The 21,399-nt window shown below is 44.3% G+C and overlaps 1 long non-coding RNA gene across 2 annotated transcripts in view; it reads right to left on the bottom strand.

Moving 5' to 3' along the window:
* Positions 1–2,534: 2,534 nt before the first annotated feature.
* LOC140196171 (uncharacterized) overlaps positions 2,535–21,399 on the bottom strand; it is a 91,742-nt gene continuing 72,877 nt past the window's right edge. Inside the window, exons 5-7 of one of the 2 annotated variants that reach the window (XR_011885641.1) lie at positions 9,441–9,664; positions 5,056–5,201; positions 2,535–2,958 (exon numbers count right to left, since the gene is read on the bottom strand). This is a non-coding gene — a long non-coding RNA (uncharacterized lncRNA). The remainder of the gene's footprint in view (positions 2,959–5,055; positions 5,202–9,440; positions 9,665–21,399) is intronic. The other variant, XR_011885642.1, reaches the window with a different exon arrangement.

Below are 21,399 nucleotides of genomic sequence, written 5' to 3'. Positions count from 1 at the left end.
CCGGCACCTTGCTGAGATTTGGGTAAGAGAGCTGCCCTTACCTAGGATGCCAGACATGTGGCCGTGGAGGGTTGAGAGGCATTTTCAGGACCTCTCTCACCTCTGGCCCTGTCCACTGTGACACTCTGAACATCTTGAATTCCCTGTTGTTTTAATTAAATCCAGGGTCAAATATTAAAGCTTTTCATGACAAAAGAAGGCAAAGTCAAAGACAAAGTCAAATTGCTATCAAAGTACATTTATGTCACCATATACGACCCTGAGATTCATTGTCTTGCAGGTATTCACAGGTGAATAAAGAAATGCAATTGTAATTGTGAAAAGCTACACATAAATAAAGATCAACAAACAACATTAATATAAAAATAATATTGAGGGCATGAGTTGTTGAGACATGGAGCAGTACACCACAAAAACAAGCTCTTTTGGTTCATCCAGTCCATGCTGAACTACTCCCGTCGAACTGCACCCGGACCCGATCCCCCCATAACCCCCATCCTCTGCCTTATCCCATCGACCTGCACCTAAACCCGATCCCTCCATAATCCCCATCCTCTGCCTGATCCCATCGAACTGCACCCGGACCCGATCCCCCCATAACCCCCATCCTCTGCCTGATCCCATTGAACTGCATCTGGACCCGATCCCCCCATAACCCCCATCCTCTGCTTGATCCCATCAAAATGCACCAGGACCAGATCCCTCTACACCCCCATCCTCTGCCTGATCCCATCGACCTGCACCCGGACCAGATCCCTCCACACTCGACATCCTCTGCCTGATCCCATTGAACTGCACCCGAACCCGATCCCTCCATAACCCCCATCCTCTGCCTGATCCCATCAAAATACACCAGGACCAGATTCCTCTGCCTGATCCCATCAAAATACACCAGGACCAGATTCCTCCATAACCCCCATACTCTGCCTGATCCCATCGAACTGCACCTGGACCAGATCCCTCCACACCCCCACCCTCTGCCTGATCCCATTGACCTGCACCCGGACCAGATCCCTCCACACTTGACATCTTCTGCCTGATCCCATTGAACTGCACCCGAACCCGATCCCTCCATAACCCCCATCCTCTGCCTGATCCCATCAAAATACACCAGGACCAGATTCCTCCATAACCCCCATACTCTGCCTGATCCCATCGAACTGCACCTGGACCAGATCCCTCCACACCCCCACCCTCTGTCTGATCCCATTGACCTGCACCCGGACCAGATCCCTCCACACTCGACATCCTCTGCCTGATCCCATTGAACTGCACCCGAACCCGATCCCTCCATAACCCCCATCCTCTGCCTGATCCCATCAAAATACACCAGGACCAGATTCCTCCATAACCCCCATCCTCTGCCTGATCCCATCAAAATACACCAGGACCAGATTCCTCCATAACCCCCATCCTCTGCCTGATCCCATCAAAATACACCAGGACCAGATTCCTCCATAACCCCCATACTCTGCCTGATCCCATCGAACTGCACCTGGACCAGATCCCTCCACACCCCCACCCTCTGCCTGATCCCATTGACCTGCACCTGGACCAGATCCCTCCACACCCCCACCCTCTGCCTGATCCCATTGACCTGCACCCAGACCAGATCCCTCCACACCCCCACCCTCTGCCTGATCCCATCAAAATACACCAGGACCAGATTCCTCCATAATCCCCATCCTCTGCCTGATCCCATCAAAATACACCAGGACCAGATTCCTCCATAACCCCCATACTCTGTCTGATCCCATCGAACTGCACCTGGACCAGATCCCTCCACACCCCCACCCTCTGCCTGATCCCATTGACCTGCACCTGGACCAGATCCCTCCACACCCCCACCCTCTGCCTGATCCCATTGACCTGCACCCGGACCAGATCCCTCCACACCCCCACCCTCTGCCTGATCCCATTGACCTGCACCCGGACCAGATCCCTCCACACCCCCACCCTCTGCCTGATCCCATTGACCTGCACCCGGACCAGATCCCTCCACACCCCCACCCTCTGCCTGATCCCATTGACCTGCATCCAGAGCAAATCTTTCCGTACCCCCCGTCTTTGTACTTTTCTTAAATGTTGAAACCAAATCTGCAATCACCACTTCCACTGACAATTCTTTCCACAGTCTTGCCATCCTCTAAGGGAAGAAGTTCCCTCTCAGGTTCCCCTTAAACTTCTCACCTTTCACCCTTAAGCCACGACCTCTAGTTCGAATCTCATCCAACCTCAATGGAAAAACCCTACATGCACTTACCTTCTTAATTTTGTATACCTCCATCAAATCTCCTCTCAATCTTCTGCCACCTAGGAGATAAAGTCCTTACCATTCAACTATTCCCCGAAACTCAGGTCCCCAAGTCCCGGCAACAGCCTTGTAAATTTTCTCTGCACTCCTTCAATCTTATTGACATCATTCCTGTGGATAGGTGACTAGAATTCTAAATTAGGCCTCACCTGTGTCTTATACAACTTCAACATAACATTCAAAGTTCAAAGTTTTAAGTACATTTATTATTAAAATCTGTATACATTAGAGAACCTTGAGATTCGTCTCCTTACACAAAACAAAGAAACCCAAAGAACCCATTAAAAAAAGACCGTCAAATACCCAATGTGCAAAGGGAAAAAACAAACCCTACAAACAATAAAAGTAAACAAGTAGCAATCAGAACTGAAGTTTATGAGAGAGTCTGTCCACAGACACGAATAAACAGCATCAGTTCAGTGCAGAGCCAAGTAAATGTCGAAGAGCTGAGAGCTGAACTGGCCCATCCCTCACCTCCGGCCTGCCACCTTGACCTTTTCAATCTGGTCCAGCATTCAATATCTCAGCTCCTTTACACAATACTTAAATTTATTAAGACCAATGTGCCATATGCTCTTCTTATGATCCAGTCGACCTGTGAGTCCTTGAAACGTGAGTCTGCAGTTGGGAATGCCGGTAGCGATCTGGTCAGGAGAGAGTTAAATTTAATTAGTTGGAGAATTCCTCTGTGTCATCGCTTGTTCAAGCACCAACACATTTCTTCAAATACACACAAATTTCATAACAGTCTGGGGACCTGTTGATGCATCATTGCAGCTTGTCAGTTTTAGAGTTTGAAATCTCTACACAACTCAGCCTACGTCACAAAGCAGGTGTGATGTTGTCTTAAACAAATAACACTCCAGGCGAAGTGGTTGGAGACAAATTATTTGCAAACAGATGACACTGATATCTCTTACGTAGAGCCTCAACCTGAATATTGTGCTTTCTCTTTTCAACTGCTGATTAATCATCTGCGCCATTCCAACCCTTCCTGCTCTCTCTTTCGCAATATTCACCAGATATGCCTGGCATTGCATAACACGGCAGTGTCATAAGAAAATAAATGACTCATATACCTGTGAGAATCATTGGGCAGAAACAGTCCTCAGGTTTTGGTACACATCCCATATCAATGACACTCAGAAGTAATATTAACTTAGTGGTCACTTTATTAGGTACACCTGTATACCTGCTCATTAATGCAAATATCCAATCAGTCAATCATGTGACAGCTACTCCAGTGACAGTGACAGCCTAGGTGAGAGTAAGAGTTCGGCACGGACTAGAGGCTGAGATGGCCTGTTTCCGTGCTGTAATTGTTATATGGTTATATGGTTACTCAATGCATAAAAGCATGCAGACATGGTCAAGTGGTTCAGTTGTTGTTCAGACCAAACATCAGAATGGGAAAGAAATGTGATCTAAGTGACTTTGACTGTGAAATGATTGTTGGTGTCAGATGGGGTGGTTTGAGTATCTCAGAAACTGCTGATCTCCTTGGATTTTCATGCACAAGAGCCTCTAGAGTTTAGAGAGAATGACTTAAAAACATCTAGTGAGTGGTAGTTCTGTGGTCAAATACATCTTGTTAATAAGACTTGTCAGAAGAGAATGGCCAGATTGGTTCGAGCTGACAGGAAGGCAACAGTAACTCAAATAGTCACGTGTTTTAACAGTGCTGTGCAAAAGAGCATCTCTGAATACACAACACTTTGAATCTTGAAGTGGATGAGCTACAGTAGCAGAAGATCACAAACATACACTCCGTGGCCACTTTTTTAGGTACTTAATTAAGTGGTCACTGAGTATGTTGAGTTCAAAGGCCACAGGTAATGTTGCAGTTCTATAAAACCCTGGATAGACCACACTTGGAATATTGTGTTTTGTCCTAGTCTACTCAGTATAGGAAGGATGTGAAAGCTTCAGAGAGGGTGCAGAGGAGATTTACCAGGGTGCTGCATGGATTAAAGAGCACGTCTTATAAGGATAGGTTGAGTGAGCTAGGGCTTTTCTCTTTGGAGTGAAGGAAATGAGAGGCAACTTGATAGAGATGTACAATATGATAAAAGTTATAGACTAAATGGACAGCCAGAGACTTTTTCCAGGGCAGAAATGGCTAATACAAGGGGCCACATGGATGGTTATGGGCTGAGTGCAGGTCGGTGGGACTAGGTGAGAGTAAGAGTTCAGCACGGACTAGAAGGGCTGAGATGGCCTGCTTCTGTGCCGTAATTGTTATATGGTTATATTTTTATGCTGATTGGACGAAAGTAAAGGCGGGACCACCCTGCTAGGTGTGGTGATAGAAGCAGATACGTTAAGGACATTTAAGCACAGGGATGAGAGAAAAATAGAGGACAAGGGTGAGATTGATCTTAGAGTAGGTTAAAAGATTGGCACAACATCAAAGGCTGAAGGGCCGGTATTGTGTGTGTACTGATCTATGTTCTATGAAAACAGATTCTTCAACTCAGGACGTCCCGACTTGTTTTTCACGTAATTAAACCTTTTCCTGAAATCTAGATGCTGCTGTAAGATGGGGAAGTGGCAACCAAGGGGTAGAGTAGGGGTAAGTAGTGTCACCTCAAACACTTACAAATTCCTCTAGTTGTGCAAGGGAGTCCATTATGGCTGGTTGCATCACCACGGGCTGTGGAGGCTTCAACGCACGGAATAGAAAGCGGAAGCAGAGGCTTGTTGACTCAGCTCAGATCCATCACGGTCTCAGCCCCACCTACCATCAAGTACATCTTCAAAAAGCGATGCCTCAAGCAGGCAGCATCCATCACCATCTGGGAAATTCCCTCTTCTTGTTACCGCCAGGAGCCCGAAAATCCACACTCCACGTTTTAGGAACAGCTTCGCTCCCTCTGCCACCAGATTCCTGAACGGACAATGAACCCATGAACACCACCTCACTATTCTTCTTCAACTATTCGTTTACTTTATATTTTATTGCAACAAAGTAATTTTTTTATGTCTTGCATTGTACTGCTGCCACAAAACGGCACATCTCATGTCACATGACAGTGATAATAAGCCTGGTTCTGATTTGGACTCTTTGACGGTCCTGACGGCTGGTGTAGCATGTTATGTTAATACTGCAGCTCCTTTTCACCGTCAGGTTGAGAGAGGCTGAGTAAGGTTAAAATAACCTCTATATGTCAGAGCTCTGCACCTTGAATTGTTTAGAAGATGCTCAGAATAGACATAACGTGCAATTAGAATCCGTGTGAGGATTTTAATTTGGCGTTTGCACCCAGGTTAAAGCTCCTTCTCAGGAAGGGCAGGCGATGAGGATCCGTACAGTGATGCAGATTGTGGAGCTGCTGCCCCACAGCACCAGAGATCTGGATTCAATCCTGACCTCGTGGAAGCTGCACATTCCATCGTCAAGCAGCCCCACCATCCAGGCCATGCTCTCTTTCTCGCTGCCGCCATCGGAATGAGGTCCCACACCACCAGATTCAGGAACAGTTACCACCACTCAGCCATCAGGTTCTTGAACCAGACTGAATCGCTTCGCTCACCGCATCACTGAACTGATTTCACTCACTTTCAAGCATGCTGCAGCTCCTGTTCTCAGTATTATTTATTTACTTACAGTATTGTGCAAAAGTCTTAGTGCATGTATATTGTCGGGGTGCCCAAGACTTTTGCACAGTACTGTATTTGTCAATGTGGAGTAGAGAGTGAATCTGTAAATCTGGCGGGAGCAAAAAATGTTGGGAATAGTGAGGGTGGAGAGATGCGGGAGGGGTGTGGAACTGATGGCAGAGAAGGAGTACTGGGGGCGGGGGACACTGCAGGTGCAGACACATCCAGCCCTGAGACACCAGGCAAGGTAATTTAATTTCAAACATCATTGAATGGTTCTCTGGTGCTACCTGCTCCCTGCCCTCTCCCTTCCTTTTTTCCCCAACCATGATTCCCCTCTCCCTGCCCCCCCCCCACTTCATTCACAGTGGAGACCCAGGTCAGAATCAGATGTATCATCACTCACATACGTCATGATTTCTTTTGTGGCAGCAACACAATGCAATACATAAAACCACTACAGTACTGTGCTAAAGTACTAGGCACCCTAGGAATATATGTGTGCCTAAGACTTTTACACAGTACTGTATATATTTATTATTATTATTTGTGTTTTTTTAGTATTTGCACAGTTTGTCTTCTTTTGCATATTGCCTGTATGCCAGTCTTTGTTAGTGCGCAGTTTTTAAATTGATTCTATTGTATTTCTTGTTCTAATGTAAATGCCCACAAATAAATGAACCTCAGGTGACATATACATAGTTTCATAATAAATTTACTCTGAACTTTGAACTTTAAACATCTCTCTGCAACTGTCTGGATTTCTCCTGGGGGCTCCAGCTTCCTCCTATATCCCATGACATGCCCGTAGGCAGGTTAATCAGCCATCATAAATTATCTCCCTGTGGGCGAGTGGTAGAATCCGGGGGAGTTGATGGGAATATGGGGAGAGTGAAATGGGATTAGTGTGAGATTAGTGTAAATGGGTGGGTTGTTGGCTGACAAAGAGCCTGGTTCTTTCTATGACTAATTCAATTACCTTAAGCACTCTGTTACATAATACCGCAGTTTTCTTTTAACACATGGCCCAAAACATTTTCACCACGGTGTTGCCATGTCTGAGGCAGTATTGTCATCAGGCCTTCCATAAAATGGTGATGTCCTATGGGAGCATAGCTCTCCATAAGATCAAAAGACATAGGAGCAGAAATAGGCCATTTGACCCATCAAATCTGCTCTGCTATTCCATCACAGCTGACTCATTTTCCCTCTCAACTCCATTCTCCTGCTTTCGCCCCGTAACCTTTGACACCCATTCCAATCAAGAACCTATCAACTTCTGCTTTAAATGTACTCAATAACTTGGCATCCATAGCCATTGGTGGCAACGAATTCCATAGATTCACTACATGCTGGCTAAAGAAATTCCTCCTCATCTCAGTTCTAAATGGAGATTCCTCTATTCTGCGGCTGTGCCCTCTGATCCTCACTACAGGAAACATCCTCTCCATGTCCATTCTATCTAGGCCTTTTAATATTTGATAGGTTTCAATGAGATCCCCCTCTCATTCTTCTAAACTCCAAGAAAATCCTTTTCATTCTTGTGAACCTTCTCTGGACCAACTCCAATGCCAGCACATCCTTTCTGCGCACAACCTCTCTATCTCTCCCAAGTCTTTGCTTCTTTTCATTCAAGAACTTCATGACAGAGTCAGATGATGATAGGCTGAGATCCCATTCGTAGAGTCATAGGCTACTACAGGCACTTCAGCTATCTCGTCCATACCCATCTACCTGCATCTGGACCATAGCTCTCTCATCCATGTAGTGTCCAAATTTCGTTTAAATGTTACAACATTTACCACTTCTGCTGGCAACTCGTTCCATACGCCCCACCCTCTGAGCGAAGTAGTTCCCCCTCATATTCCCCTTAATTATTTCACCTTTCACCCTTCACCTATGACCTCTAGTTGTAGTCCCGCCCAACCTGAGGGGGAAAAGCCCGCCTACATTCACCCTTTCTTTTCCTCTCATAATTTTAGACACCTCAGTGAGATCGCCTCTCATTCTCCTGCACTCCAGGGAATAAAATCCTAACTAATTCAACCTTTCCCTATTACTCTGGTCATCAGGTCACAGAAGGCCTTTGACAAGATGCTGCACATGAGGCTGCTTAACAAGATGTGCGACTATGGGGCACTACAGTCATGGCACTGCTAGCATGGATTGAAGATTGGCTGACTGGCAGGAGGCAAAGATTGGGAACAAAGGGGGCCTTTTCTGGTTTGCTACCGGTGACAACTGGTATTCCCCAGGGGTTGGGGCTGCTTCTCTTCACGTTATATGTCAATGATTTGAATGATGGGATTGATGGCTTTGTGGCTAGGTTTGCCGACAATATGAAGATAGATATAGGGGCAGGTGGTGTTGAGGAAGCAAGGAGTCTGCAAGGACTTTGACAGAATCGGAGAATGGGTCAGGAAGTGTCAGATGGAATATAATGCAAGGAAGTGTCTGGTCATTCACTTTTATAAAAAGAAGACTATTTTCTAAATGTGGAGAAATTCAGAAATCAGGGGTGCAAAGGGCCTTGCGCAGTATTCCTAAAGGTTAACATGCAGGTTGAAGCAATGGTGAGGAAGGTAAGTGCAATTCGTTTCAAAAGAACCAAAATATAGGAGCAAGGATGTAACGCTGAGGCTTAAAAAGACATTTGTCAGATGGCACTTGGAATGGTTATGGGCTGCTTACCTAAGAAACAATATGCTAGCATAGAAGAGGCTCCAAAAGAGGTTCACAAGTTTGGTTCTGGGAATAAAAGAGTTAACGTATTGGAGAAGGTCCGGAAGAGGTTCACAAGATTGATTCCAGGAATGAATATGTTAACACATGAGGAGTGCTTGATTGCTCTGGCTGTACTCTGTGGAGTTTAGAAGGATGGGGGTGGGGGTTATGATTGAAACCTATCAAATATTGAAAGGCCTAGATACAGTAGATGAGGAGAGGATGTTTCTTATAATGAGGAGTCTAGGACCATATAGCGGAGCCTCAGATCAGAAGGAAACCGCTATAGAACAGAGATGAGGAGAAATTTATTTAGCCAGCCTGTGGTAAATCTGTGGAAATCACTGCCACACACACTTGTGGAGACCAAGCCACTGGGTATATTTAAAGTGGAGGTTGATAGGTTCTTGACTAGTAAGGGTATCAAAGGTTATAGGGAGAAGATAGGAGAATGGTGTTGAGATGGAGAATAAATCATTCATGATGGAATGGTGGAGTAATGTTGATGGGCCAAATGGCCTAATTCTGCTCCTATGTCTTATGGCCTTTGTGAGCCTTTGACCCAGGCTGAAGGGGTCGTTCTCTGCGAGAGATGGTTCTACTTTGGAGGAGATAATAAATTGAGGCCCTTTGTCTTTTGCAACGTGGAGACAATTGATTTCTCATCCACTTTCCCCTCAGTCCACATGTAAGGACAGAGATGGCATTCTAAGGAAATACCTGTGGGTATTTCTGTAAACTCAGTCAATATATATACCTCAGTCAACATCAACATTGGTGGATTACATGGAAATTTTCCTACCTCTGTTTGTGAACAGATTTTCTGTTATTTTTCCAATATTAGTAGATGCATTTCACACTTCATCAGCAGTAAGGAGTTTGGTGATGAACATTTTAAAATAAGTACAAATCTTTCTCAGCAGCACACACATAATGCTGGAGTAACTCAGCAGGTCAGGCAGCTTCAATGGAAATGAGTAGACAGTTGACGTTTTGGGCCGAGACCCTTCTTCAGGACTTTCTTTCCTGTTTCATAGGCAGGGGGAACAAAAGCCTGAAACTCAAGAACAGCAACTTTCCTTCAACTGTTCAGTTCTTGAACAAACCTGCGAAAACCTATTCACTGACACGAGAGATTCTACAGATGCTGGAAATCCAGCGTAACACACACAAAATGCTGGAGGAACTCATGCTGGAGGATGCTGCTCCACCATTTAAGAGACTCCTGGATGGGTACATGGAGCTTAGAAAAATAGCGGGCTATGGGTAAAGCCTAGGTAGACATGTTCGGCTCAGCTTTGTGGGCCAAAGGGCCTGTATTGTGCTGTATGTTTGCTGTGTTTCTATATTTCTATGTAACTCAGCAGGTCAGGCACCATCTTTGAAGAAGAATAAAAAACCTACTTTTCTGGACAAGACCCGTTCTCGTAACATTTTTCTCGACAAATAAAAATCAGAACTGGCTTGATGAGAATCATTAACTCCAAATGTATAGTGATCCCAAAAAGGAAGCTCCATTAGTACAACAGAAAGATAAAGATTAGTTTTATTTATTGCATTTATATCAAAAAATCAAAACAAATGCACTGTTTGCATTAATGACCAAAACAGTGGGAGGGAGTTCTGGAGTCAGCCCACAAGTCACCACACTTCTGGCACTAACATAGCATGCCCACAACTTACTAACCCTAGCCCATACGTCTTTGGATTGTAGGAGGAAACCAGAGCACACGTAAGAGAGCCACGCGGTCACGGGAAGGCATGCAAATTCCGTACGGGCAGAGGCAGGATTTGAACCCTGATCTCTGATCGCTGGCACGGTAAAGTATGGCATTAACCATAATGCTACCATACTGTGTCACCATTTCTACAGATCTTTGAGGGCAGAGGTCCCTGGTGTGAAGCCTCCAGTGCACAGGATTGCCAAAGTCTGCAGAGGACTGTAGACTCAGCCAGTCCCGCCATGGGAACAGCCCTCTCCACCTTCACGAACACTGTCAAGAAGCAATGCCTGACTAAGGACCCTCATCTTCTGGGATATGACCTCTTCTCATTGCTACTATACAGAAGGAAATACAGAAGCCTGAAGACCCTCACTCAATGATTCAGTAACTACATCTTCCCCTCTGCCGTTGGATTTCGGAATGGTCCATCAACCCCATGACACAACCTCAGTTCTTTTTTCTAAACTGTTCTTTTTTTTGTACTTTATAGTAATGTTATGTCTTTGCACTGTACTGTTTCTGCAAAGCAGAACATTTTACAGCTTCTAAGATGGTGATAATAAATCTGATTCTGAGTCAGAAACTGGAGGAATGGAGGGAGGAATGCATGAGGATCAGCAACCTGCCTTTAACAGGGATTCTGAAGCAATCAACAGTCCAAACTTCTCGGTGTCCAACCTCGGTATTGTTATGTATGGAATGACCCACAGAACGCTGGAGGAACTCAACATGTCAGGAAGAGGATGTTGGGAGGCTTCCTCTCTAGACTCTGCAGAGACCGTAGAAAGGATGGAGATTTCCCATATCTTGGGAACCACCTCCTTATCAAATGGCCATCTATGTCCTGAATAGGCTGACCTCACATTCCAATAACCTGAGAAGCTGACCTTTGCTTTTTGACATGCCATTCAGCAGAAACGTCACCCTTGAGGGGTCATAGACCTGAAGTGGTTGAGTTGGTTCCTCTGCCCACAGTAATTGACCGACCTGATTTACAGCTTTTTCTGATTTCATTTCAGATCTCTTCCTCCAGCTCCTGTTTTTTTTTGCTTTTCTGAATAAAATGCTAATTAAGCAGCCAAAATAGTCTTCAACAGCCGGTCCTCTTTGCATCGCACGGCAGATCAGAACATTTCACACTCCACCCACCCACCATATGACGAGTTCCTATTCAAGAGTTGGTAGTGCTGCCTACAACTGGCCTGTGATACTAAACATAGGAACTGGAGGAGGAGACCATTCAACCCTTTGAGTCCTGTCCAACCCCTCGATGGGATTCTGATGGATTTGAATCCAAACTCCACAAATCTGAGTTCAGGATGGCTTGGTAGTGTAACGCTATTACAGAGCCAGTGACCAGGGTTCAATTCTTGCCACTGCCTGTAAGGGTTTTGTACATTTCCCCTGTGACCATGTGGATTTCCTCTGGGTGCTCTGGTTTCCTCCCACGTTCCAAAGACATTCGAGTTAGTAGATTACTTGGTCACATGGGTGTATTTGGGCAGCATGGGCTGGTTTGGCCAGAAGGGCCTGTTAATAATTTGTATCTCTAAAATAAAAGTAAGTATAAAAAATTAAAATGAAACCTGTCTTTTCTGTACATCTATTGGTACTATTGCTTTAAGTAAGCATTGATCACTCAGTCTCCGATTTTAAATCAGTCTTTGAAGTTGTGTCAGTTATTGTTTTCAGAAAATTTACCAGGATATTGCCTGACTTGGGGACCTGAATTTCCAGGAGAGGTTGCGTAGACCTGGAGTTTTACTCCTTAAACGCGGGAGACTGAGATGTGACATGATAGAGGTGTAGATCATGAGGGACCTAGACAGGAAGTGAGGTGGCGCACTTCATCTACCCTGTTGATGCTGGGAGGGTTGAGAGGTTCAAGCTTGCGGGAGTGAACATCACCAAGAGCCTGCCCTGGTCCGATCACGCTGATGCCACACCCAGGAAAGTGCACTCGCTTCTCTACTTCCTCAGGAGTCTAAAGAAATTCAATATGACCCCATTGGCCATCACGAACTTTTATAGATGCACCATAGAATACACCCTGTCTGCATGCATCGTGTACGGCAGCTGCTGTACTCATGGCAGCAAGAAACTTCAGAGGGTTGTGTACACGGCTCAACTCATCATGGACAGCAGCCTCCCTTCCATGGACTCTATCTACCTTTCTCATTGTTTTGGTCACCATAGTCAAAGACTCCAGCCATCCCAGACAGTCTGTTTTCTCCCCTCTCCCATCAGGCAGAGATATGAAAGCCTGAAATAACCAGGTTCAAATACAGCTTCTATCCCACAATGATAAGACTTCTGAATAGTCCCAATAGGATGGACTCTCGACCTCAAAATCTTTCTTGTCTTGGCCTGGCACTCTATCCTTTACCTGCTTTGCTCTTTTTCGGTAAGTGTAACACTTTATTCTGCATTTGTCCCCTTTCCTTTCGTGTTTGTTTTTCTGCAGTCTTTTATTGTTTTCCCTTGTACTACCTCAATGCACTGATGTGATGAAACGGTCTGTATGGATGGCAGGCAAAACCAAAAATTTTCACTGAATTTCTGTACAATAATAAGCCTTTTTCATCATATCGGATTCTCTCTGTAAGTCAAGGACCTGTAAACTTAGTGGCACGCTGTGTGTTGGCAATGTCAGACCCAAGGGCGGAGGAAAGACAGACTCTGATGTAGAGGTGGTGACCAAAGTTTATTCATAAGAATTCCAACAGAATATCGGTGGCCTGGTCGAGCCGCACCGCAAGACATAACAGTCTCAAAACTAGAACCCCACAATTAGTGCTAATCAGACATCCACTTAAATGATACGAGTAACACAGAACCCCCGAGCCTGTCAAAATAAACCTAACAAGTTTAAACAGAAAACACCAGGAGACCCCATTACAAAGATCGAGTTGCTTGAGAGAAAAACACAAGCAACTCTAAATAATTAACAACTCTTATTATACAACAATTAACCAGTTCAGGTGCTCTAAGAACCTCAGAGCCCAACATTCTCTGGCTCCCCACACAAACCCAAAGTTTTCACTGCTAATGTAATGGTCTTTCTGTAGAAGCCATGTTTGGGTTAAGATTAGAGATAATGGGTGCTTTGGAACATGGGTGGGGTCTTTTTTTTCAGTGGGAGATGAAGAGGGAAGACGCTGGAGAGAACCGGTTGTAGGATTCAACCCGGTGGGGGACCGTGATTTGATGGAGCCAGGCGCCGCACTCGACTGAGGATCGGTGAATATGACTTTTGGAAGAGTTGAGCTCCAGCTTCTGCACTTTTAACTATTTAAATATAATTTTTGTATTTTTCTTTCTTTTCTTTACTAACCCTTAAGTTAAGATTCATAAATATAATTCCTTTAATTGTATGCAGTGTGCAGTCTGTTATTTCTTAGCACTGAGTTGTAACAGGGAAGCAAATTACACAGTATTCACACAAACCGGGGTTTGGGGTGGGAGAGCCATCTCAATCTCACAGGTCTGGCGGGACCGGAGTGGGTATTCCCTAGACTTACACAGCCAAAGAAACCAACGGGGTTTCATATGCATTGTGGGTGTACCGTGGTCCAGAGGAATGTTGTTTCGTTTGGTTGTATATATGTACAGTCAGATGACAATAAACTTGAACCTGAACTCAACTTCAACAAAACAACAGAAAGAATTCTAAAGTACTCAGCAGGCTAATCAACATCTGCTGCCTGGATAGAGAAACAGAATTAATGTCTCAAGTCAAATTCACTGGAGGAGAATCTTTGACCTAAAGCATAACTCTTTTCCTGAGCTGCTGAATGTTTTCAACACTTTCTATTTTCACATTTACTGTATCTGCGAATTTTTCATTTATTCCAACGTCTACTGCCATCGGTGCAAGGCAGGCACGGAAAGATACGCTACTGTGGCCAATTACGTTGCAAGTTATACTGGTTCTATACTGTTGCATTAATAACACTTGACTTATTATAAATATAACAGTGATGATGAGACTTCTAAAAGCCCGTTTCCTGAAGTTGCGATCACAGTGTATCTTAAAAGGGCAACATCTTTATTTAGAAGTGTTTTTTTTTAATTGTGCACAAAAACACAAGATATTGGAAATCCAGAGCAACATACTCAAAATTCTGGAGGAACTCAGCAGGTCAGACAGCATCATTGGAAATGAATAAACAGTCGACATGTTGTGCCAAGACCATCAAGGTCCTTTCTCCTTTCCATGGATGCTGCCTGACCTGCTGAGTTCTTCCAGCACTTTGTATGCGTTGTTTTAAATTGTGCATTTCTTTGTAATCTATTTTCCCATTTATGTCATTAATACATTTTTTCAGGATCTAGCTATGGTAATCTTGTCCATCCTTTTGCTCTTGGGTTGAATTGCTTGCTCAGTCGCAATACAGACCAGGATTTAGCTGTAACAGTCCTGCCAAACGTTTTTACCTTGCGATTTACAAAAATGTTGCCTGGATTGGAGAGTGTGCCTTATGAAAATAGGTTGAGTGAACTCAGCCTTTTCTCCTTGGAGCGACAGAGGATGAGAGGTGACTTGACAGAGGTGTATAAGATAATGAGAGGCATTGATCATGTGGATAGCCAGAGGCTTTTTCTCGGGGCTGAAATGGCTAACACGAGGGGGCATAGTTTTAAGGTGCTTGGAAATAGGTACCGAGGGGATGTCAGGGGTAAGTTTGCCACACAGAGAGTGGTGGATGCTTGGAATGCACTGCCGGTGGCAGTGGTGGAAGCAGATACAATAGGTTCTTTTAAGAGCCTCTTAGATAGGTATATGGAGCTTAAAAAAATAGAGGGCTCTGCGGTGGGGAAATTCTAGGCAGCTCCTAGGTTACATGGTCAGCACAACATTGTGAGCCAATGGGGCCTGTAATGTGCTATAGATTTCTATGTTCTACGTTGAGTCATTTAGCTTGCTCAGGTATCTCATGGTGTACCACAGCTGAATCGCATATAGGAAATGCCAGTTAAAAATAGCAGACAATCTCACTTCAAGAGCATTGGTAGTGATCCTGAATCTTTATAGAGTCATAGACTCTATAAGACTGTAAGACAAAGGAGCAGAATTAGGCAATTTGGACCATCAAGTTTCCATCATGACTGATTTATTATCCCTCTCAACACTATTCTCCTGCCTTCACCCTGTAACCTTGGAAGTCCCTACTAATCAACAACCTATCAACTTCTACTCTAAATGTACCCCATGACTTCACCTCCACAGCCATCTGTGCCAATTAATTCTACAGATTCACCACCCTCTGGCAAAAGAACTTCCTCCTAATTTCAATTCGAAATAGATGTCCCTCTGTTATGAGTCTGTGCCCTCTGGTACTACATTCCCCCACTGCAGGAAACATCCTCTCCCCATCCACTCCATCCAGGCCTTTCAATATTCTATAGATTGCAATGATATCCCCCCTCATGCTTCTAAACACCAGAGAGTATCGGCCCAGAGCAATCAAACACTCCTCATATGTTAACATTTTAATTCCTGGAATCATACTTTTAAACTCCTGTACGTAGAACCCCCAGAGCAATCAAACACTCTTCATCTGTTAACCCTTTCAATCCCAGAATCATTCTCATGAATCTCCTCTGACCCTCTCCAATGTCAACATGTCATTTCTCAAAAAAGAGGCCGGAAACTGCTCAGAATACTCCAGGTGCAGTCTGACCAATGCCTTATAGAGCCTCAGCATTACATCATTGCTCTTATATTCTAGTTCTCTTGAAATGAATACTTACATTGCATTTGCCTTCCTTACCACCGATTCAAGCTGCAAACTAACCTTCAGGAAATCCTGCACGAGGACTCCCAAGTCTCTTTGCAACTCTGATTTTTGATTTTTCTCCCCATTTAGAAATTAGTCTATGTCTTTACTCCTCCATGACCGTATGCCTCCCAACATTATATTCCATCTTACACCTGCCACTTCTTTGCCCATTCTCCCATTCTGTCCAAGTACTTCTGCAGACTCCCTGCTTCCTCAACACTACCTGCCCCTCCACCTATCTTCATATCATCTGCAAACTTTGCAACAAAGCCATCAATTCCATCGCCCAAATCATTGACATATAACATGAAAAGAGGGTGACACTGACACTGACTCCTGTGGAACACCAATAGTCAATGGCAGCCAAACAGAAAAGTCTCCCATTATTCCCATGCTTTGCATCCTGCCAATCAACCAATCTTCTGTCCAGTGCTGGCACTTTTCCTGTAATACCATGGGCTCTTATCTTGTTAATAGAACATAGAACATAGAAAACCTATAGCACAATATAGGCCCTTCGGCCCACAAAGCTGTGCCGAACATGTCCTTCCCCTAGAACTACCTAGGCTTACCCATAGCCCTCTATTTTTCTAAGCTCCATGTATCCATCCAGGAGTCTCTAAAAAGACCCTGTCATTTCCACCTCCACCACCGTCGCCGGCAGCCCATTCCACGCACTCACCACTCTCTGCATAAAAATAACTTACCCCTGACATCTCCTCTGTACCTAAGCAGCCTCATATGTGGCACCTTGTCAAAGACCTACTGAAAATCCAAGTAAACAATATCCTCTTCCTATACCTCTTCCTATAGATGCTGCCTGGCCTGCTGCGTTCACCAGCAATTTTTACGTGTGTTACTTGAAATTCCAGCATCTGCAGATTTCCTCGTGTTTACATTTTAAAACAACATCCACTGAGTCTCCTTTGTCTCTCCTGCTTGTTCTTTCTTTAAAGAATTACAAAATATTTGCCAGGCAAGATTTTCCCTCAGGAAGACGTGCTGATTTCGGCCTACTTTATCACGTACCTCCAAATACCCCGAAAAATCATCCTTAATAATGGACTCCAACATTCTGCCACCCACTGAGGTCTGACTAACTGGCCTGTAATTTCCTTTCTTCTGCCTCCCTCCCTATTTAAAGATGTTACACTGCAAGTCAACCAAGTCATTAGGTGTATCTAAGGCAGAGATAGGTAGGTTCTTGATTAGCCAGGGCATCAAAGGGTATGGGGAAAAGGCAGGAGAGTGGGGATGACTGGATGAAGTGGATCAGCCCATGATTGAATGGCGGAGCAGACTCAATGGGCCAAATGGCCTACTTCTGCTCCTGAATCTTATGGTCTTATGGTCTAACTGACTGAAGTTTTGCCCTGTTATCTTCCTGTCCTTCCTCACAGTCTCACCACACTCTGGATTTAGTTGCATACGTCATAGAGCACGGAAGCAGACCTTCGGCCCAACTAAACCATGCTGAACAAGATGCCCACCTCTCATTCGCATTTGGCCCATATCCCACTGAGCCTTTCCTATCCATATGCCTGTCTAAATACCTTTAAAATGTTGTTAATGCACCTACCTTGACCGCTTGTTCTGCCCACCTCTTTAAACCTCTGCCATTCAGCTTTGGATTCCCTAGCCCTGAGAAAAAAGGTTATGCACATTCACTCTGTTTATGCCCCTCATGTTATCATTACACCTCCTGAAGATCACCCCTCATTCTACACTCTAAAGGAAACAGGTCCAGCTGCTCACCCTCTCTCCGTAACTCAATCCCCTGAGGCCCCACAACATCCTTGTAGATTTTCTCTGGACATTTTCCAGCTTATGATCATCTTTCCTAGAGCAGGGTGGCCAAAACTGAGGACGATATTTTACTGTTTTGTGCTCCTTTTTAATATATTTTAAGTACACTTTATTAGGTACTCCAGTACACCTGATAAAATTCGCGACGGGAGGGACTTCAGGGTAACTACCAGACACAAGAAGGATAGTCATTCTAATCAGAGACTAACTGGAAACAATGTTACCATTAAGCACCTGAATTCAGGAGACATTGGAAAATCACAAATACACTCAGTGGCCACTTTATTGAGTACATCTACATTTTAATGCACATATCTCATCAGCCAATCATGTGGCAGCAACTCAATGCATAAAAGCATGCACACATGGTCAAGGGGTTCAGTTGTTGTTCAGACCAAACATCAGGTGTGGAAGTAATGTGATCTAAGTGACTTTGGCCGTGGAATAACTATTGGTGCTAGATGGGGTGACTTGAGTATCTCAGAAACTGCTGATCTCCTGGGATTTTCATGCACATCAGACTCTAGAGTTTACAGAGAATGGTTTGAAAAACAAACAAAAAAAACATGCACTAAGCAGCAGTTCTATGCCTTTTTAGTGAGAGAGTTCAGAGAAGAATGATCAGACTGGTTCAAGCTGACAGGAAGGTGACAAAATCTCAAATAACCCTGTGTTACATCAGTGGTGTGCAGAAGAACACCTCTGAATAAACAACACGTTGAACCCTGAAATGACTGGGCTACAGCAGCAGAAGACCATGAACATACATTCAGTGGCCACTTTATTAGGTACCCCTTGTGTGTGGTTAAGTTCCTTGCTCAAGGACACAACACGCTGCCTCAGCCAAGGCTCGAACTAGCGACCTTCAGATCACTAGACGAATGCCTTAACCACTTGGCCACGCATCAACACTAAACAGCAGGAGGGTCTGAAATAAAGATATTTCAAATGTTCTTTCATTACCTAAAAATAAAGGATAGCTTGGCCATTTCCTTGCTACTTGCCAGCGAGGCACCAGAGGAAGTGGGAAGCGTGTTATTGGTGATAAAGGAGTGGACCAGAGCATCATAGAAGTTCCAGCTCTTTTGCAAGAAGGAGAGGAGCAGGAAAGGCATATTTTTGAGATGCAAATAACAGCAGAAATAACACCGAAGGATTTGTTATAAGTACATCTTTCAATTTTTTTTTCATTATAAACATAAGTGATTCTGTAGATGCTGGGAATCCAGAGCAACACACAATGCAACGTTGGCTGTACCCTGCAGGTCCCGTGGCATCTGTGGAGAGGAATAACTAGTCGATGTTTTAGGCCAACACCCTTTATCAGGATCTGAAGGAACAGAGGAAGCCAGGGTAAGAAGGTGGGGGAGGGGAAGGAGAACAAGCTGGCAGGTGATAGGTGTGACCAGGTGAGGGGGGGAAGTAGGTGGGAGGCGGGGGGGATAAAGTGAGAAGCTGAGAGGTGTTAGGTGGAAAAAGTAAAGGGCTGAAGATGAAGCTATCTGATGAATGAGGAAAGCTGACCCTAAGAAAAGAGCAAGGAGGATGGACACCAGGAGGAGGTGATAGCCAGGCGAGGAGAAGAAGGAAAGAGAAGGGGGGAAATTGCCAGAAGTTTAGAGACTTTTCCATTTGCTATTTTATTTTTCCTTTTCCCCAGCTTCCTTTGACAGCTCTTGCTTTGTCCTGGTCTACCCAGTGTTGACATGGACCTTCCAGATGTGGAAGCAATCTGGCAGCATGATTTATAAGGTATAGGGACTGTGGTTAAGATGTTGTAATGGATATAGTGATGCTTTGGTGGTTAAACTGCTCGACTAATCCAGAGTTTAAATCACACCATGACAGCTGTGGAATTTAAATTTGGATTAATAATCTGATTGGTAATGGTGATCTTATATTACAGTTGTACAAAATGGTGGTGAGGCCCATCAGAATCAGGATTATTATCACTGGTTTATATTGTGAAATGTATTGTCTTATAGCAACAGTACAGTGCAATGCATAAAATATATTATAAATTATAATTTATATATATATATGTATAGGACTGTGCAAAACTGTGCAAATGTAGATGAACTGAACACACTGATGAGGGAGAGGGAGAAGTGGAGGGTCCGTCATCGTGCCCAACGCCGGCCCCCTGGGCCTGAGTCGACGTAGTATAGCTCCCAAGCTAGAGTGCCTAAGACTTTTGTACAGTACTGTATTTGTCAACATGGAGCAAAGGGAGAGTTTGTAAATCTGGTGGGCTGACAGGAGCAAAGGATATTGGGAATGTTGAGGGTGCAGTGCCATAGGAGGGGTGTGGGGCAGGTGGCAGAGAAGGAGTGCCAGGAGTGGGGATGATACAGGTGCAAACACGCCAAGCCCCGAGACACAGTTGAGGTTATTTGATTTCAAACAATTGATTCACTGCTCATTACAGAGTGTCTCTCTGGTGCTTCCCACTCCTTCCCCTCTCCCTTCCTCTTTTCCCAACCGTGATTCCTCTCTCCCTGCCCTCTTCCCACTCTCAGTGCACAATAGAGACCCATATCAGAATTGGGTTTATTATCAATTACATATGTCATGAAATCTGTATAATACTTAGATCACATTTCTTCCCCTTTCTGATGTTTGATCTGAACAACAACTGAACCTCTTGACCATGTCTGCATGCTTTTATGCATTGAGTTGCTGCCACATGATTGGCTGATTAGATATTTGCATTAACGAGCAGGTGTTCAGGTGTACCTAATAAAGTGGCCACTGAGTGTATGAAACTAATTGGCTAGGTCTGTCAAGTTTTTGGCAGGGATGCGATAGACCAAATAGACTCTTGAGCAGTCTACAATTCCTGGATCTATTATTAAACTCAAGTCAAGTTTAATGTCAAGTGTCATGTTAGGTACGGTGAGGAACAGGTACAATGAGGTACTTGCTTGCAGAGGCATCACAGGCAGATAGGTACAGACTACACACAGAATGTCTATCATACAATTATATATTGCCTACAATGGGTGAAACCTTTATTTATAAACAGTGACTACAAGGGCTTACCCCCTCCGTTAGTCACAAGTGAGAATGAATGGTTGCATGATTATGGCATTGCTCATTGATTCAGAGCTCAATCATTGTTTAAAATGTATTAACCTCATCTTCAGAACAAGGAACAAGGATATAATACAAGAGGTCACTTTAGATCATTGCTCAGTCATCTGCAAAGGCACGGTGGCCGTGAATTACAATGCAGACTTTGTGCTACTCTCGATCATAAAGTGGAGCATAACGGACCACCTCTTGTACTTCCATGAACTTGCCTCTGATTGAGTCTTTCTCTTTTTGCAATGAAGCCTTGTTTTTGTACAGTCTTGCTTTTGTCTCTCACTTCACCCAGTGGCCACTTTACTAGGCACTTCCCCTCTACGTAATAAACTGGCCACTGAGTGTATGTTCATGGTCTTCT

Source organism: Mobula birostris, chromosome 4 (genome assembly GCF_030028105.1).
Source record: "Mobula birostris isolate sMobBir1 chromosome 4, sMobBir1.hap1, whole genome shotgun sequence".
NCBI lineage: Eukaryota > Metazoa > Chordata > Chondrichthyes > Myliobatiformes > Myliobatidae > Mobula > Mobula birostris.
This window is presented reverse-complemented; position numbering and strand designations above follow the sequence as displayed.